Source organism: Podarcis muralis, chromosome 8 (genome assembly GCF_964188315.1).
Source record: "Podarcis muralis chromosome 8, rPodMur119.hap1.1, whole genome shotgun sequence".
Lineage (NCBI taxonomy): Eukaryota > Metazoa > Chordata > Lepidosauria > Squamata > Lacertidae > Podarcis > Podarcis muralis.
The window spans coordinates 21,327,668-21,346,072 of record NC_135662.1 but is presented as its reverse complement, the minus strand read 5'-3'; positions in this window follow the sequence as shown (position 1 = coordinate 21,346,072).

Here is an 18,405-nt window from a genome sequence, read left to right as displayed (position 1 = left end):
TCAATTTGAAAATTCTAGTTCTGCTTTTACAAAAAGGTTTAAAAACCTAGGTGGCACAAATTCAAAGAAAGGAATACAAGATAAAGCTGTTTTAGATTTTGAACAAACTCAAGAACAGGGCTGAAACGCTCCCATGGTCAAGATGTTACTTCTGATGTTAAAAGACTGGATTTTGAAATTGGCAGGCTCAAGTGTAGTTTATCACTAGTGTATGCTACTCAGTACATAAAACTGTACCAGCACCAGTGACCATATTGCCAGCGTCTTGAAATAAGACTTGAGAGGCAGAAGAGCGATGGGTTATATTTATTTAACTATATGAGAAGATATTGGGGAGGGGAGCCACTTAAGTAAGTGCAGTTAGGAGAGGTTAAATCAATATGCATGGAAGAAGCATCCTCCATACATTCCTGGACATGTAAACAGTGGCTTTTGGTGGCTTCCCAACCAAGGATTAGGAGAAAAATTGCCCTCCTTCCTATGCAAGCCTTGTGTGCAGGGGTAGGAGTACACATACAAGCCTCACTTTCAGCGTCCCTGAAAATATGCACCACAGGGCTCACATCCACAAATATATATGTTTATATTAGCTTGCTTGCCCCTGCATTTTGGTACTTAAAGCCACATGAGGTTTCCCCCATTAATTCACCCCTTGTTTCAATGTTTGTTGGCAGTCTCTGTGTTCCAGGGCACCTGCATGCAAGGGGCAAGGTGATGATGGGAGCGCAGGAGGTCATGTTGCACTGAACAGGTGTTAGCTCACAGCCACCCCACAATTGACAGTGTGTGGTTTTACCATAACCAAGCAGGATTTGGCCACAGCAGAGAGAGAGTGCATGGGAAGCACTGGATTGGACCATTATTTTTAATGTGTAGGAGACAGTACCATAAACCTAAATGAGATCTGAAACAATCGTCAACAGTTTTCAGTTGGACTTCACCATATCTTGGTCTCTGGCTCTTCCTTTTGATGGAGGGCACTCGGAGGGCCATGCAAGTTCTTTGAGCACAGGGAGAATTTGCATTGGCCAAAATTCCGGATGAAGGGAACTTTGCTAAAAATGGGGTGAAAATTAGCATCAGGGGAAGGGAGCTAAGAAATCACCTTAAAGGTCAGAAGGGAGGTGAAATAAGCTATTCCCCCCTTTTTTTATCTGAGTAAAGTAGTGAACAGCAATTGTGGAGTACACTGCTTCATCAGAAGGCAGGGGCAACATCCTAACAACTCCCCAACGCATTGACTCCACAACAGCAACAGGAAATAATGGGTACAAACATCAAATAATGAAACCAGTGGCTGAGACCCAAAACTAACTACTGCAATAAGAAAACACAAATATTTTGGATTATTAGCCAAGTCTACCTCCTTGATGCAATTGAGGCTGTTCTGGAGATATACCTGCATAAGCTTCTTCACCTTCCTGAAGGTGCCATTCCAGTTATTGTGGGTGGCATCCCCATCCCTAGGGCTGTTACTCCAAATGGCAAATGGAGCTGCTCAGTGGGTGGCTGCATCAGATGTTTAGTGCTGTCAAATACCTTTGAAGAGTGCTAGAGCAAGAATTAGCATGCAATAAACCTTTTGCCGTTTCTCTGTGCTGAACTTTATCCAGATCCCTCCCCCGCCCTGCAATTGCAAATGAATCAAAAGTGTTCTCCCAGCAAAATTAAGAGGTCTCCATGAAGCTGCAAAGAAACTAATCAAGATGACATCTTGTCTTGTATTTGATCAAAAAAATTGATTGTGCTATTGAATTTAAGCCTACTGCTGTCTCCCTGGGCTGTTTGCCAGAGCATCATCAGCCAGTATCTAACAGACTAGACTGCCAGCCATCTAGCGTACCACTTTGCAAAATAAATCTGGAAAATGTAATGCTAGGAACCAAGTTCCCTAAGCCACTCTCCAAATATTAGATTGGTTTGGAAACATTAAGAACTGGAAGCGGAGAGATGGAGAAAATGCAGTAAATAAATGTGATTTTGGAAAACTGCTCTCCTAAGGCATTTGTGATTAAAATAACAAACTTTTTTAAAAATTAAATTTTGCTCACTTTAACGTGCAGATGGAAATAAGGACCAGTTGTTGCAAATGAATCCTTTTATCATAATGATGCAGTGTGAGTGAAAAGAGAGAGAAAATGGCAAAACATTTTCAATGTAGGCTTCCAAGAGTTAGTGATAGGTTTCACACAATATTTTGCTTTACTTTGTAGTTGATTCAGATGTGCAATTCGCACAGGGGTATATTTTACTTTCTTGCTTATTAATGATATTTATGTGTCACCCATAAGCCAGTGTCTTACAATGATATAATGTATTCACTGCAGTATTCCCAAGTGTAGTCACGTATGTTTGTGTGAAGTCATGTTGTTGGCAGATTTATTTTTAATTCCTTTCCTAACAATCCCCAACATGGAATCTACCTTTTCCACAGCAGCTACATAGTGCCTCAACATTTTCATTGGGCTATCCATCATAACCCCAAAATCCCTTTAGTGTGCATTTCCTTGAACAACATTCACCATTCCAATATCCCCTTCCCCAGTTTGGAAAGATCCTTTTGGAGCTCTCTCTGCTTTGTCTCATAGGGAAGACAGTTCTTGGTCATATGCAAAATGTGATGGCTTGTTCTGTAAGTACCATAGTATTCAGTTCTGATTTAGTGTGTCTCATACCATCCATTACATAAAGAAAAAGTTTTTGCATTCAAAACATTATCTGTGGGAAACATACCCATAATGTGGCTCTTTCTCTCGCATGTTTAAACAGTTTCTAATTACATGACCGATGCTGAATGAGCAAAATCTTAGGAACATTAATTTCCCTCTGCTTATTGCTTCTTAATACTTTTTTTCCCTTGAAAGCCTGCAATTTTCTCATTTATATGTTTCAGATATTAGGAACTGCTGCAGACATAAGAGCGATAAAATAAATTGCTGTTAGAATTAGTACTGTTAGGTGAGAACATTGGCATTAAACTAGATTTATTGCAGGCATTTTTGCTCCATCAACTAGCAGATGCCAGAGACCAAAAACCATAGCACTTTCTGTCACTTTGCTACTTCACATGCACTGGCCATTCAGCTGAGCAAATTGGAGAGCTCTGCTTTGGCACTGCCATGAGATAATTGGGGACAAAAGATTTCACAGTATTTAATTGCATGAGGATCCCCCCTGTCTTACGGAGGGAAGGAAGGAAAATGGTATTTTGAGGGATTATGTTTCTTGAAGGCTGCTGTATGTGTGCACCATGCATTAAGAGCTTTAGCTTAGAAGCATAGTTCTAGCTATTCAGGTTCCCAGCAAAAGGGGGAAAGTGGCTTAGACTAATACTGTGAAAACAAGTTGAAATAATACTAGTTAATGAGGCTGTAGGTCTGGGTTAGCACTGGACCTCAGTGTCCGGGTAGAACGATGGGGGTGGAGATGTTCCTTCAGGTATGCTCCTTCAGGTATGTGCACAGCCCCTTCCCATTTTCCCCTGTTCTCAACCCGGGGGTACCAAATCGGAATGACCCGCTCTGGGATAACCTCGGGACCAACTGCTCCAATCTTGATCTGGTCCTGAGGTAGTTTGGGGGTAGTGCTTGCTTTTAATGTTAGAAACTAGCAAACGATTGTGGAAAGCCACTTCCGACCTCTGGAGGAGGTGGTGCTGCGGGCATCACGCCCCCAACACGTGCCCGGAGGCTGGCTCCCAGCCCCGCGCGATCTGGGAAATCCTTGGTCACCGCTGCTGGAGAGGCATGTATGGAGGGACTGTCAGTGCCCTATTGCGATAAATAAAGCCAGGAAGCTTTTGGAACGTTTGGTGGCGCGTAGGGTGGCAGCTCTGGGGGGTTGGGTCATTGACCACCCCAACATCCAGTCAGCAAAGTGGCCCTCTATTGAGAGTATGGCGTACATCTTTCCGATGTGGGAAACGATGTGTGGTTGGCGGATATGATGGCTGGGATTAGGGATTGGTTGCAGGTTTGAGGGTAATGGCGGCGAGCTTTGCTTGGGTGGCGGTTAGGCATTGGTGTGGGTATTATGTAGATGTATGGGGGGGAGTGCCATCACCTCCCCCAAATATTGAAGGGTAGTCTGGTAAAGGATTCCGGGGATGTGGCCTCGTACGAAGCCTATGGAGGTCAGGGCCTAAAGCGTACCCCTGAGCGGTGACCCCGGGGGAGTACCTAGTTGATGTGCCTAGCAGGACTCCCTTCTGGTGTTAACCCTTCCCGGTCTTCAAGCAAGCAGGCTGAAGCCGGATAGTTGATAGGACCAATGCCTAAGCCAATACGGCTCATCACCTGTAACCAATAAAATTGTGGCCTAATTTTAGCCCATTAACCTAAATTACTGTGTCCTGTGTCTTTATTTCTACTGGTGGGAGGCGGGATCTCTCCACACAATAGATATAGCTGTAATACAGTTAAAGAACCATGAAAATGACCCTGTCCCTCATATTGAAGTGTATATGTGGCTGAGAGCAGAGTCATGTAAAGTCCTCCCTAATAACTGAAGGAAAAAGAATCTGGGACACATCCTGGATATTCAGGCTACAAACTTTGGACCTCTGGCTGGCCATTCTTCAAGACAACTCCCTTCCCTCTGCCGTAGCATTAGGGCAATGTCACAGCCAATGTCTCGAGTTGAAAGGCAGAATTGACATTCAGTATGAAAGGCAGTCAAAAGATCTTTATTCTGTTGATTAAAACACGCCATTTGGTCAATTATATGTATCATTGGGAAAAGAAAGAATAATTTTGGTAAAATACTCATTTAACTGCAGATATTCTGCCCCACAACATCAATTTCAATCTGGCCCATATCTCCATGTCCCTTTCGATTTCTTTCCAGGTTTTGTTGTAATTGTCCTTGAATACATTAATATTTTTCATTGTCAATTGTATACTTTGATATTTTAATTTTTTTTTTACTATTTGCCATCCTGTTTTTTCTTCTAACTCCTTTTTTTCTTTTGCTCCCATGTTTTTAACCATTTATTTCATTTTTTCCTTATTTAGTGTGAACCCTGAGACTTTACCAAATTCTCCCGTTTTCTCAAGAACCTTTTTAATGCTTTCTTCTGGATTTTCTACCATCGATACTAAATCATCCTCAAATGCCCAGTAACTTGTAAGATTTATTTCCTACAGTTATCCCTTTTATCTTTTATCAACCTGATTTCTTCATTTAATATTTCCAAAAGTAAAAGTAAAGGTGAAAGTGGACACCCCTGTCGGGTCCCTTTTTCTATTTTAAAATATTCTGTCATATTCATTATTAATTATCAAATTTGCATTCTGTCCTTCATATATTGCTTTTAGGGCCTTTGTAATTTGTTTCCCCATTTCCATTTGGTCAATTATTTTCTCAGAAATTTCCATGATACGTTATTGAATGCTCTCTCCGCATCTACAAATATGAAAGCTGCTTTTTTTGTTTGGGTTCATGTCTAAATATTCAATTGAATCAATTACTACCCTCATTATTACTCATTTTTCTACCTGGTAGGAAGTCAGCCTGGCCTTCTCTTAATTCCATTCCACACTATAGTTATTTTGAAATAAATCTATGTTCATTGTGGTTAACCAAATTCCCAAATACTTAACTTTTTTGACTACTACTATACTAATTTCCTGTTGCAACATATCAACCAAGTCTTGTTTCATATTTTTAACTAATATTGCTTTTGTTTAATTTAAAACCTGCTACTTGTCCAAATTGTTCTATTTCTTTAATAACTTATTTGGCATTATTTAATGGTTCTTCTATAGTTAGTACCAAGTCATCTGCAAAGGCTTTCACTTTATGTTGTTTCCAGCCAACTGAAATTCCTTTTATTTTCTCATTTTCTCTTATTGTCTTTAGAAAGACTTCCAGTACCGATATGAATAATAGTGGTGAGAGCGGACACCCTTGTCCTGTACCTTTCGTAATTTCAATATTTTCAGTTATTATATTATTTACTATCAATTTTGCTTTTTGATCAGAATATATAGCTTTTAAACCTTTTATAAACAATTGTCCAATACCCATTAATTCAATATTCTTTATCATAAATTACCAAGATATATTATCAAAGGCCTTTTCCGAATCTACAAACATTAACATCGCTTGTTTATCATTCATGGCCGTCAGGTATTCAATTATGTTCACAATATTCCTTATGTTATCTTTCATCTGGCGACCAGGAAGAAAACCTGCTTGGTCATCATGTATTATGGCATTCATTACTTTTTTTCAGTCTGTTTGCTAAGATACTAGCAAATAGCTTATAATCATTATTCAACAGCGAAATTGGCCTATAATTTTTCACTTGTAGTAAGTCAGAGTCTGATTTTGGTATTAATACATGCTTCCTTCCATGTTTCTGGTATTTCTCCATTGTTTAATATATTATTCATCACTTCTTTCAATGGTACAAGTAGGGTGTGCTTTAATTTCTTGAAGTATTTTGCTATAAATCCATCTGGCCCTGGTGCCTTTCTACTTTTCAATTGCTTTATTGCTTCTTTAATTTATTCTTCCTCTATTCTTTCATTTGTTGCACTCCTTTCTGTTTCAAGAATTCCTCTTATCTTTTTTTACATCTTCCTTTCCAGTTTTTTTTATACAGTTATTTATAAAAGTTAACAAATCCTTTTCTAATTTCTTTTGGATTTTCTACTTATTTTCCATCCAATATTTTATTTATTGTATGAGAGCCAGTGTGGTGTAGTGGTTAAGAGCGGTAGTCTCGTAATCTGGTGAACTGGGTTCGCGTCTCTGCTCCTCCACATGCAGCTGCTGGGTGACGTTGGGCCTGTCACACTTCTTTGAAGTCTCTCAGCCCCATTCACCTCACAGAGTGTTTGTTGTGGGGGAGGAAGGGAAAGGAGATTATTAGCCTCTTTGAGACTCCTTAAAGGAAGTGAAAGGCGGGATATCAAATCCAAACTCTTCTCTTCTTCTTCTTCTTCTTCTTCTACTTTGATCTTTCCTTTTTTTAATTTCCCATGCCAACCATTTCCCTGATTGGTTGGCATGTTCAAAATTCTTTTGTCTCATTCTTTTAATATTCCATTCCAATTCTTGATTGATTATCATTACAAATTGGCTTTGTAGCATCTTAATATTTTGATTAATTCTTAAATCGGATTTTTATTAGTTTTTTCTCATTTTCCATAATCTGATTTAAGATTTCTTTTTTTTACCTTGATCTCTAAATTTATTCCTGATGCTATTTTGTTGTATAAAGAAGCCTTGCATAACCGCTTTACTAGCATCCCAAACAACACTTATTTTAGTTCCTTTATTACAATTATTTACAAAATATTCTGTTAGCATCTTTTGAGCCTTCTCATTAATTTTTTCATCTTCTAACAAATTTTCAATCTCCATCGAAAAGTCTTTACATCCAATTCTTTTATTTCACATCTAATTGCATTATGATCCGAAAGTACCTTTGGTTGTATTTCTTTTTTTTGTTACTCTGGGTGTTAATTCACTGGAAATCCATACGTAATCAATTCTAGAAGCTGATTGATTTGGTTTTGAGAAATATGTAAATTGCTTGTCTAATGGGTGTCTCAGTCTCCAAGCATCTATTAAATTACAATTCTCTATCATAGAGAAAAAGGTCCCTGGTAACTTCCCTTCTTTCATATTCTCTTTTTTCCTAATTCTATCCATTTCCAATGAGACTACTCCATTCATGTTTCCCATAATTATAATTTTTTGATCCATAAATTCAAACAGTTTTTCTTCCAAGTCTTTGTAAATTTCCATCTTACTACCATTAGGTACGTAGATTTCACCCTCTGTCCCTGACCAGAGAGAAACGAGCGCAGCCATTGAAGGACTGTGCCCTGGGTCCCAACGTCGGCAAGGCGGTGGTCCAGGAGTTCGTGATCGACCATGTTGAAGGCTGCTGACAGGTCTAGAAGAATCAGCAGCCCCGACCCGCCTCGATCCAGCTGCCTGCAGAGATCATCTGTTAGGGCGACCAGAGCCGTCTCGGTCCCATGACCAGCGCAGAAGCTGGACTGGAATGGATCCAGAAACCTACCAAACTGTTCAGCAACCGCTCTCTCAATCACCTTACCCAGAAATGGAAGATTTGAAACCGGGTGGTAATTGGATAGATCTAAGGGATCTAATGATGTTTTCTTTAAGAGCGGACACACCACTGCCTTCTTCAGTTCCCCTGGGAATGTCCCGGTGCCAAGGGACAAATTGATGATATCCCCCAGGGGGCCCGCACCTCGTCTGGACACGCTCTAATCAGCCAAGACAGGCATGGGTCAAGAGGACAGGTGGTGGGCTTTCCAGCTCGGAGGAGTCTGTCCACATCGGCTGGGGATATCTGGTTGAAGTGCTCCAATACTGGACCCAAGGACAGTCAAGGGGCCTCCAGTTCCTTTATTGTATCCAAATTGGCAGGGAGGTCATGGCGGAGCAACAGGACCTTCTCCGCAAAAAAGTTCGCAAATGCCTCACAGCTGTGTGTCAAATTGTTATTTAAATTTGGCTGTCCCTCGAGGGACGTTAAAGACCTAATTATACTAAATAACTGCGCTGGGCGAGAGCTAGCGAATGCAATGGAGGCCAAGAAGTAAGACTTCTTAGCGGCCTTCACTGCCATCTCGTAGGTTTTCATAAAAACCCTATAAGATGTTCTTGAAGCTCCATTATGGACACCCCGCCATACTCGCTCTAGCCGTCTGAGGCCCTGCTTCATTTTCCGGAACTCCTCTGTAAACCAGGGAGCCTGGTTTCTGCGGGGTCGCAGAGAGCGCTTAGGTGTGATGATCTCATCAGTGGCTGCCAGGAGCTGGATATTCCAGCCCTCAACAAGCTCAGTCAATGAGTCGCACAACACCAGTGACAGAGGTGAGTAATCCTTGCTCACCCTACACTCATCCCTTGGGATGGGGCGCAGATTGAAAGGGGTACAAGCATATCCGTATCTCGATCCCCTTTGCCAATAACATCTGCCCCCACCGCCATACCTCCCTCGCCCCTCCAAGGTAGCAATCCCAAGCCTCATACTAGCCTCCATTTACAAAATAGAAAAGCAAACAAACAAAAAACAATTATACCAAAACAAAACCAATCCCCACCCCACTCAACAACCATCCCACCCCAAACCAAAATAAAACAAAACAAAATAAAAATACATGAATAAAAACCACCGTTTACAGTGGTACAACAAAGTAAAAAGTAAAAACACTTTTAAAACACTTTAAAATATATAAAAACATTTTTGACATTTGCTGCAGCAGCACCAGTGTCCTTAAAGCTGTGGCGATTGTGAGTGTGGGCCCCGCCCCCTAGGCTTGGTGGAGTTAGCCTGCAGGAGGGAGCGGCCTTCCCCAGCACTCACGGTGGCAGCAGCCACCGTGTTTCTGGTACAGATCTCAATCTCAAATCTCTAACAATCCACACAAAGAAGAAAAGGAAGGGTTGATCTATTGTTTTACTCTCCGCTCCACACTTCTCTAAATTAGCTGCAGTAAAAAGTAACAAAGTAATTAATTAATTAAGTAAATAAATAAATATCCAAGTTACTTCCAATTTTGGTCTCAGTAGCATCTCCAAGCTTCTGTGGTTTGGACCATTTAAAGTTAGAAAGAAAGGCTGCACTTTAAAGTTTTAATTTCTACTATGCAGTTACTAAAAGTGGAAGTAAAAGTTTTCAGGAGGTTCTCCTCCTGCCAAAGCAGATTCCAAACAGATCGATAATATCCACAAACAGGCTTTCACCTCTTTTAAGTTTATTATATATAATCCTCTTCTCCAGCAAATGTGTTTACTTTAAAGCAATAAATTTCACAGTAGGGAACATCAGGCCTTTTCTGTTCCGTAGGAATGTCCTGCATCCCAATGCAACTCCCAGATGGGGCTGACGTCCTTTTTACCACCCCGCTGCATCCGAATTGTTTTAAGTTTGAAAGCCTTTTGTCTCTTACCAATTGAAATGCGGATTTCTTTTCCTTTGGAATCGATAACTGTGCTGGGTAAGCTTGAGGCTGTGCTTCTCGGGAGTAGAATATGGCGACCCACGCCGGTGTTTCAATCTCACCAACTCTCTCACTCCTAAAAGGAGTGTTTTGGCTCGCTGGGAACCTGCCCTCAGAATTTGCCTTCTGAGGTTTTTGGGGGCTTGCCGCGCCTATGCAAATGCCCCCTTCCCCCCTCCTCGAAAAGCTGGATTCTCCCCTGAGGGTTAAATCCCGCTTGCTTTCAGCTCCGTGATCAACTGGAAGTTCTAGTAACTTCTACTTCTTTGGTATATTTTGATTTATCACCATTTGGTGCATAGATCCCTAGAGCTACTAATTGTTCCCTTCCTCTTGAGATCCGTACCCCCAATTTTTCCTTCCTCATCTTTAAAGATTTGTTCTGCCTCTATATATATATATATATTTTGAAGAAATAAATTCCTGGCCTAAACTCTTATTTTTTAACACCAATCTATGTCTCTGGCTACATGGGTTTCCTGTAAACAAATGATATCCCATTTCTTTTTTTCCAGAATTTGTTCTATTTTGTTTCTTTTTAATTTATCATTAAGCCCATTAACGTTCCAGGAGATAATCTTCAAATCCATTACACTTTATTAATTTTTGTTTCCCCCCTTCTTATTGTTAGAATTACAGTAGAATAAACAAAACAGCAGTCCAGTGTATTAATCTGTGATGTTATTCTCTAATCATATTTTCTTAGGTTTCCTGCTCTTGTCGCTTGCTTTCTTGTAGCTCTCCTCCTTTTTCTGGTAGTGTTTCTCCTAACTCTTTCCTGTATCTTCTGGAATGTTTCTGTGTCGTATATTGATCTTATACTTCTTCCTTCTTTGTAAGTAAAGGTTATTCCCTCCAGGAATTCCCAGCAAAATCTTACTGAATTTCTGTTTAATGTGTCTGTTAACAATCTGTAACTCTGTATCTTTTTCAAGAGTCTCTTTAGGGTCTCCTTAAAAATCTTAATGTTTTTGTCTTCTATTAATAATTTACATTGTCATCTTTTCAGAAATTTATTTTAATAATCTTGAGTTTAGAAAAATGAGACAATCTCCTGGTCCCTTGTATGTTTTTTGTGCTTTCAGACTTTATTCGGAAATTTTTATCAGTGTCCATTGTTAACTCCTTATCTTGAACACCCAACCATATTGCAAGGCTCTGGGTTATTTTTTCTCCAGTCTGTTCACCTTCTTATTCTGGGATGCCTCTAAAACACAGGATAAGTTCTCTTTGATGCATTTCAAGGACAGCTATTTCACTCAAAATCTCTTCATGCATTCTCTTTAAATCTGAAACTTCCTCCTTAACTGCTTCCTTCATCTTTATAAATTCTTTGTTTTTGCTTGTCAGTTTCTTAGTTACTTCTTCTTCTTGTTTGTTCGTCCTAGTTTTTAGATCCTGAACTGTCAAGTTCCTTATTTTTTGTAGTCAGGTCTTTTATTTGGTCTGATATGTTCATTATTAACTTGACGTTCTGATCAGTCTTAATGTCCATTGATTCTAATTTGTCATTTAGATTCTTGTTCATTCCTGCAATAATTTCTTTTAGATCTGCATTCGAGTCTGGGTCTGCTAAAGATGTCCTTTTTGCTTGTAGTCCTGTCGTGGCCAACAATGTTGTTTATGTTTGATTTTTCTTGGAGCCCATGTCTGAATCTGTGATTCAGTCAATGTTCTTTAGGAAATTGAAGATTTTATAAAATTCAGTGTTTCCAAAGTTGATTTTTATTAGTCAGAATTTTCCTTTCCCCCCTGTTGGGTTTTGTAACCAATTGGGGTCCCGGTGGGATTATTTGTTAACTTAAATCTGTAAGCTCAGGCAGGGAGACTGCTGGGCAGTGAGGCGGGCAGTAAACCAGCACAATCTCTAAAAAGGAACACCCACTCTAGATTCCCCCCCCAACTGGACAGAGAGCCTGGAGATAGATAATCTCTATAAACCACAGCAACCCCCCCGACCCATCATTATGTCCAGCTATTACACTGAGGTGGGCACAGCTGGGTGATACCAACTCTACCCTGTTCACCCACCCAGGTTTCAGTGATACATGCCAGATCAGCCACCTCATCCATAATCAGACCATGGATGAGGGAGATTTTATTCTGGGCCGCCCTGGCATTCAACAGCAGTAGTCCCGGACCCGAGGGTTGGCTGGTATTACTACCACAATTCCCCAGGATGGAGGAGGGACTGGCACACGGCACAGTCGCTAACTGCCTGGGCAGTTGCCCCTTACCTGGCCTGCTCCTCCTCCCACAACATACCTCCCCCTACCCAGAAACACTGTAATTGGGCCTCCCTTTGCTCTTCCCCGCTCCTCTCCTCCCAGGCACATCCCACCAAGTAATCTTGCAGCTCAATTTAAAAATGGTTAAAACGTTAAAAAATAATTTAAAGACAATTTAAAAGAAGCCCTCTCTGCTGAGCAGCAGCAGTCCTTATAAAACCTATCAGGCCTCACCCCAGGCCAGGTGGAGAGAGGCAAGAGCAGAGCCCTCAGGCCTTATTAGCAGGCATAGCGACTGGATTAGAGATAAATTTGCTAATATGCCTTAATTAGTGATAGCACGGAGTGTGTGGGTGTGTAGATTGATAATCACATGAAAACCTGAACCGGAGGTAGCAATGCCCTTGGCTCCTAGACTGAGCTGCGCTATCGTTATATCAGAAAGAAGCCCACAAACTGAATGAAATCCAAACTCAGCAGTAGAAAGAAAGAATGCAGTTTATTGTGCTGGCAGCAATTGAGTGGCTCTGTGGAATGTTTCCAAAAGCAGAACCCCCCTGGGCGGAGACTGCCCAGAGCTTATATACCCTTTCCCCACATGAATACATTAAGCATTGCATATTCATTTATTGCAACAGGAATTTGCTAATTGTTAAACAACATCCTTTCACAGCCTTCAAGTTCTACCCAAGGCAGGCTTCTTGGCTCCTAGAGGCGAGCATTCCACAGATAAGATAAAAGGGAAATTGCTTGTGACCATTTAGAACAAAGAGATCATAGTGTTCTCTGTTACTGACGAAGAAGAGAGGGTAATATGCTTAAACAGCAACTGTGCAGGTATGAAGCTTCTTCTTAGGATACATGGGAACTATACTATCAAAGGAGAGGGAACTCAAGGGGGGTCACTGGGAAACTATACCTATATTATACTTAATATAATAAATCGAAACTTGCCACAATAGCTACTATTCATAAAACAAAGAGGCACACATGTGAAACACTACCCTGCAGGCAACATCACTAAAAAGACTCTGGATTCAGCCACTAAGGCCCAATCAAAACAGCCCCTTTTTATTATTATTTGTTTATTCATTTGTTTGTTTGATGTTGCCTATAGGCTGCTTCTGATAAAGTTTTTGAAAAAACATTCCCACTGTATATAATGTGTTAGCAAAAGTAATCTAGCGATGGCCAACTTCCAAAGCCTCACAGTGAAAGGGCTAGACTGAGTGGGTGATCCGAAATGGCCAATGGCTACAGGGACCTGGATGCCTGGCTGCAACACCACCCACTGAGAAAGGAGAGCGGACTTCTTGCAGAAATGGCCACGTGTTCCTGCCCAAATGGCGGACCTCACTCCATCCCCTGACTGATGAAACGGGGCCCATGCAGCAACAATGAGAATAAATGGGGTGAAAACCCAGCTGGTAAACGGACAAGCAGGAGATAAAGGAGCACATAGCAGTATTCCCAGCAGAGTCAGGCTAAGAGGACGGTTTTAAGTTAAACAAAGAACTTAAATGCACACACACTAAAAGGGGGGGCGAAAAGAAAAACGCGCCCGGCAATGGCTGTCCCCTGCTTAAAACATGCCAGATAAGCAAATCACACAATAAAATGAAACAAAAAGGCGGGGGGAGGAGAGGATGTAAAGGAACGAACACCCAGTGAAGCCCGCCCTGTGTTATACAATGAAGCCAAATCAAACACACACACACTCCCCTGTTTAGAAATCACGCAAGGCTGGGTACACATCCACATACACCTGATAGCCAGGCCACCACCAAGGAGGAAAGTTGCTTTAGCAGCAGCCATGAGCACCAGGGGAGAAGCTACTGACTACCCAAGCTGTAATAAATCCACAACAGAAAGCGAGCACACACTGCTGTGTGGTGTTTTTAAGAAGCAGCATTGATTGGGGAAGCCGAGTGGGTGGCTGCAGAACAGCTGCCCTGCCTTGAACCGATTCTCGAGCGGCTGCAAAGGGAAAGTCTTTGACAATCCTGGCAGTAGCAGCGACTAGGCTAAACCATTCAGCTAGGGAAGGAATCAACGACTAAAGAAATCCGACAAAGGGGTGACTGAAGAGATCCGGCAAAGGGGGCGAAAGAGGAGAGCTCCCCGGCTGCTCCAGTTTAAATTCCCCATGGCCGCGCCCTTCGCTGGTGCTGATTGGCCAGCGGAGCCACACTGAGCGTGACGCAGCCAAGGTCGGCAGAACTTCCCACCCCAAGCCGGATGGCTACAGGGACCTGGATGCCTGGCTGCAACACCACCCACTGAGAAAGGAGAGCAGACTTCTTGCACAAGTGGCCACTGTTTCCCATAAGCAACTCAATCCTCCTTCCTAGCTGTTTTCCACAAGCAAATCAATCCTATTTCCTCAAGCCTGCATGTATTTCACTCCTTTGGATGCTGGCTGGTGATGGTAACCCACTGGGTGGAACATCATCCAGGGAGGAAGCGAGGATTGCAGGGCTGGGTATGGGAAACCAGGCCTGAAGTTCCCCACCCTTTGGGCCACCACATGAAAACTACTAGATGGGCATACTCCAGTAGCACCTGGGCTACTTATTTCCCTGTTCACCACCTGAAAACCCTCCTCCTCTTCATTGCTGATCTCTGAAAACCAGGTAGTGCAGCTGCTTGAGTGCAGTAACTGTAGTACTAAGGAATGTGTTGAATAACCAGGTGAAAACGAATCCTCATCTATCTCTTATGTTCACAGCTGTTGGGTTGAGTGTGTGGAATTAAACACCCCTGAACAGATCAAGCAGCTTGACAAATGAGTGTTGGTTACGGCAGCATTTCCTGCTGTTACTTTAAATTACGCTAGCCAGCAGCTAAATGTATCAGTAATCTCAGATATGACTCAGATTTCTCAATGTAAAATGGGAAGTGAGTCATCTGCTATAGATACAAAATGATCCTCTGCAGATGCTCATCTAACGTTGAGTCATGATTTGAAAAACAATGTTTTTTAAAAAGTGTTGCTTCTTGAAATGTGATTTTTTTCATTGAAACTCTTTAAGACAAAAAGTCAGCTTTCACTATATATTTATTGATTTCCTACAAAATATAAACAAGTTCCCCTGTTTCACATCCTGTTCCCTTATCAAATCTTGCCATAACCTTGTTTGTGAACTCAGTGGATGCCAATTGTTGGAATGTTCATCAGAAAATGTTATGATACTTCAATAAAGTCACCTGCATTTTCAAACCATGCACCTCTTTGCCAGTTTTTAAGGTAAAGCAATTGCCCATACATTCTGTCACCATCGTGTGATGTGCAAATGTCCAAATCCTTTCCAGTTCAGTGCTATGAGAAGTCATGGCACCAGCAAAAGAAAGGTAATAAGTTCCTTGTAGATTGAGTTGAACCTTCTTTAAATATTATCGAGAAACCGAAACTTGGGTTACATTTTATATACTGATTTGTAATATTGCTTACTTACACACACACTCCCAGAATGGCTGCACTTAATCACATAGCAACCACATACGGAGTGTAGTACCAACTGTGTTACATCCTCTCCAGCACATTGGTGATGATGTTTTGTCTATGCAGCTGCATCTTAATGGGGTTAAATGCCATCTATACATTAACTTAGAAGAATTTTCTTATGAGGATTGACACTGATCTTAAAGGGATTGTTTTTTTGTTTTTTTGCCTATAAGGTATTCCAGTCTGCCTCCTTAATTTTGGTACCTAGGTCAATGTTTCCCTTAATTGTTTAACTGATGAACGTTGTAGTCAGAGGCTTCTCCAGTGCCCCGGAGGAGGGTTGGTCAGGTTAGCCATATTGATTTGTATACTGTTGGTGAATTCTTATCGTTGTCTTGTTGGGCTGTGTATGTGATAAAGTTTGCCTTTATTACTAAGATAATACATTAAAACAACTACATTGATGAAATTGTGAAGTTATCTTTGTTCTTAACTAGTTGTATTTTTCCGAAGAGTGCACCTTGCAGAGATCTCTTCTTGACTTCAGTTTTGTTGCAAATTCTTGGCAAGTCATGGCAAAGTTACTTAGGACTGCTAAGAAAGCTTTGATAGTGTCTATACCAAGTCTTGATCTCTGAGATGTTCGCATCGTGTTCATGGAAGAAAACACACTCTCCACTGCAGCATTGCTTCCTGGTAGACAGAGACACAGTTGAACCAACTTTTGTAGCTGTGGATAGGGAATCATCTTCTGATAAGAATGAGAAAATGTCATTCCCATCTTGAACACACATCAGCACCACTTTCATTCCATTTAGTTATATTTTCTTTTGATACATATTATTTCAAAGAAGAAATTTCATCAAATAGATGATCTTCACTTAGATCAACTCCTACTCTTGATGAAAAATATTGGAGACACTCTTCAAAGTTTTCTCTCTGTGAAAAAGTCCTAAGCAAAATGCATTCCATACACCTAATAACTTCAGAGTGGGAGCTCCAAGCAGTTAGATCAGGGGTCAGCAACCTAAGGCCCATGGGCCAGAAGCAGCCCGCAGAGCTCATTTGACAGGCCCACGAACCGCCTTCCAACCAAGTTGCATGCTCGTGCGCTGCACTATCCTGCACAGCGCGGGGACTCGCGCCAAAAATTGCGCAGATGCAGATACCGAAAATTGCAGGTGCGCATGTGATCTGGCCCACAGAGGGATCTTCACGGGACTGAACTGGCCCAGGAAAGATAAACTGTCAGGAGGAGGTCAGTACACCAAAAGGAATCCTGTACTGCCCTATTGCCCAGCTTCCAGAACATGCACTCAGAAAACTGGGTCTTCCCAATAGGACGCCTGGTGCAAACTAATGACTTCCTAAAAATCACTGCAACCCCCCCTCCCCGCCCCCATGAACTGGGTTGCTGTGCGTAAGAGACAAGCAGCGGCAAGGACAGGCCCATCTGCTTCATCCAACCAAGTCTCTGTTACACATGCCTGGTCAACTACTCCATCCACAATCAAGTTGTGGATGGCAGTGGTCTTATTCATCATTGACCTGGCATTGCACAGCAACACTTTCAGGTCATGTGGGTTTCCCTTGTTGATTCCAGTATCCATCTGGTCAAGACCAGACCCGGAGGCAGGGATAGTCTTCAAACAACGACTAAACCTGCCTCCTTGGTAATGACATGGTCTGGTCTTCGCGCAACTCCTGCCCATGATCACCAAGATCGGATGTCCCAGTGCTTCCCCCCCGTGGAACTTGCCCCAGCCATTGTGTTGGCTGGGGCCCCACTCCCAGGCAGCCCTGATCCCGCCCCTTAAAAACAAAACGCAAACAATACAACCAATAAAACAACAAAAAACAGAACAGTTATACTAAAACTAATCCCCAACCAAATATCCATCCCATCCACCCACCCCCAACAAAGCAAAAAAGCGGGGAAAAGAAAGAAAAATTTAAAATGCCACCAACTGCTTAATGACATTTTAAAACACATTAACCACTTGGGACAGGGAAGCAATAGCAGAACAACCTCCTGCACTTCCCTAAAAGTTTGTTCCAAATGAGGGCCTGGGCCAGTTTGAAAGGCCTTGGAAGGGAGCAGGCCCTGCAGTCCTCACCACAGCCGATGGTCCAAGGTCTCACGGCCACAGGAGTCCCTTTGTAGCTGGGAGAGTGAGGGGCTGGGCCACGTCCCCTGGGCCAGTTGGAAAAGGCCCTGGAAGGGAGCAGGCCCTGCAGTCCTCACCACAGCCAATGGTCCAAGGTCTCACCGCAGTAGGAGTCCTTCTGCAGCTTGGGGAGTGAGGGGCTGGGCCACACCCCCTGGGCCCGTTGGAAAAGGCCCTGGAAGGGAGCAGGCCCTGCAGTCCTCACCACAGCTGATGGTCTGGTCTTAGCGTAGCTCCTCCTCCTGCCTGTGATCACTGGCACCGCGATTGGTTGTCCCAGTGCTTCTGCCCCTGTGGAACCTGCCCCAGCCATTCTGTTGGCTGAGGCCCACTCCCAGGCAGCCCTGACCCTTTCCCCTTAAAAAGCAAAATACAAACTATACAGTAGCCTAACGAGATAGTAAAAGCCCAAAACAATTATACTAAAATAAAACTAATCCCCACCACAAGTCAACATTTATTCCACCCCAAACAAAAATAAAATAAAATAAGAATATATAAATAAAAACCACTGTTCACAGTGCAAGAAAGTTAAAAACGCTTTTAAAACATTTTAAAATATGCAAAACCAC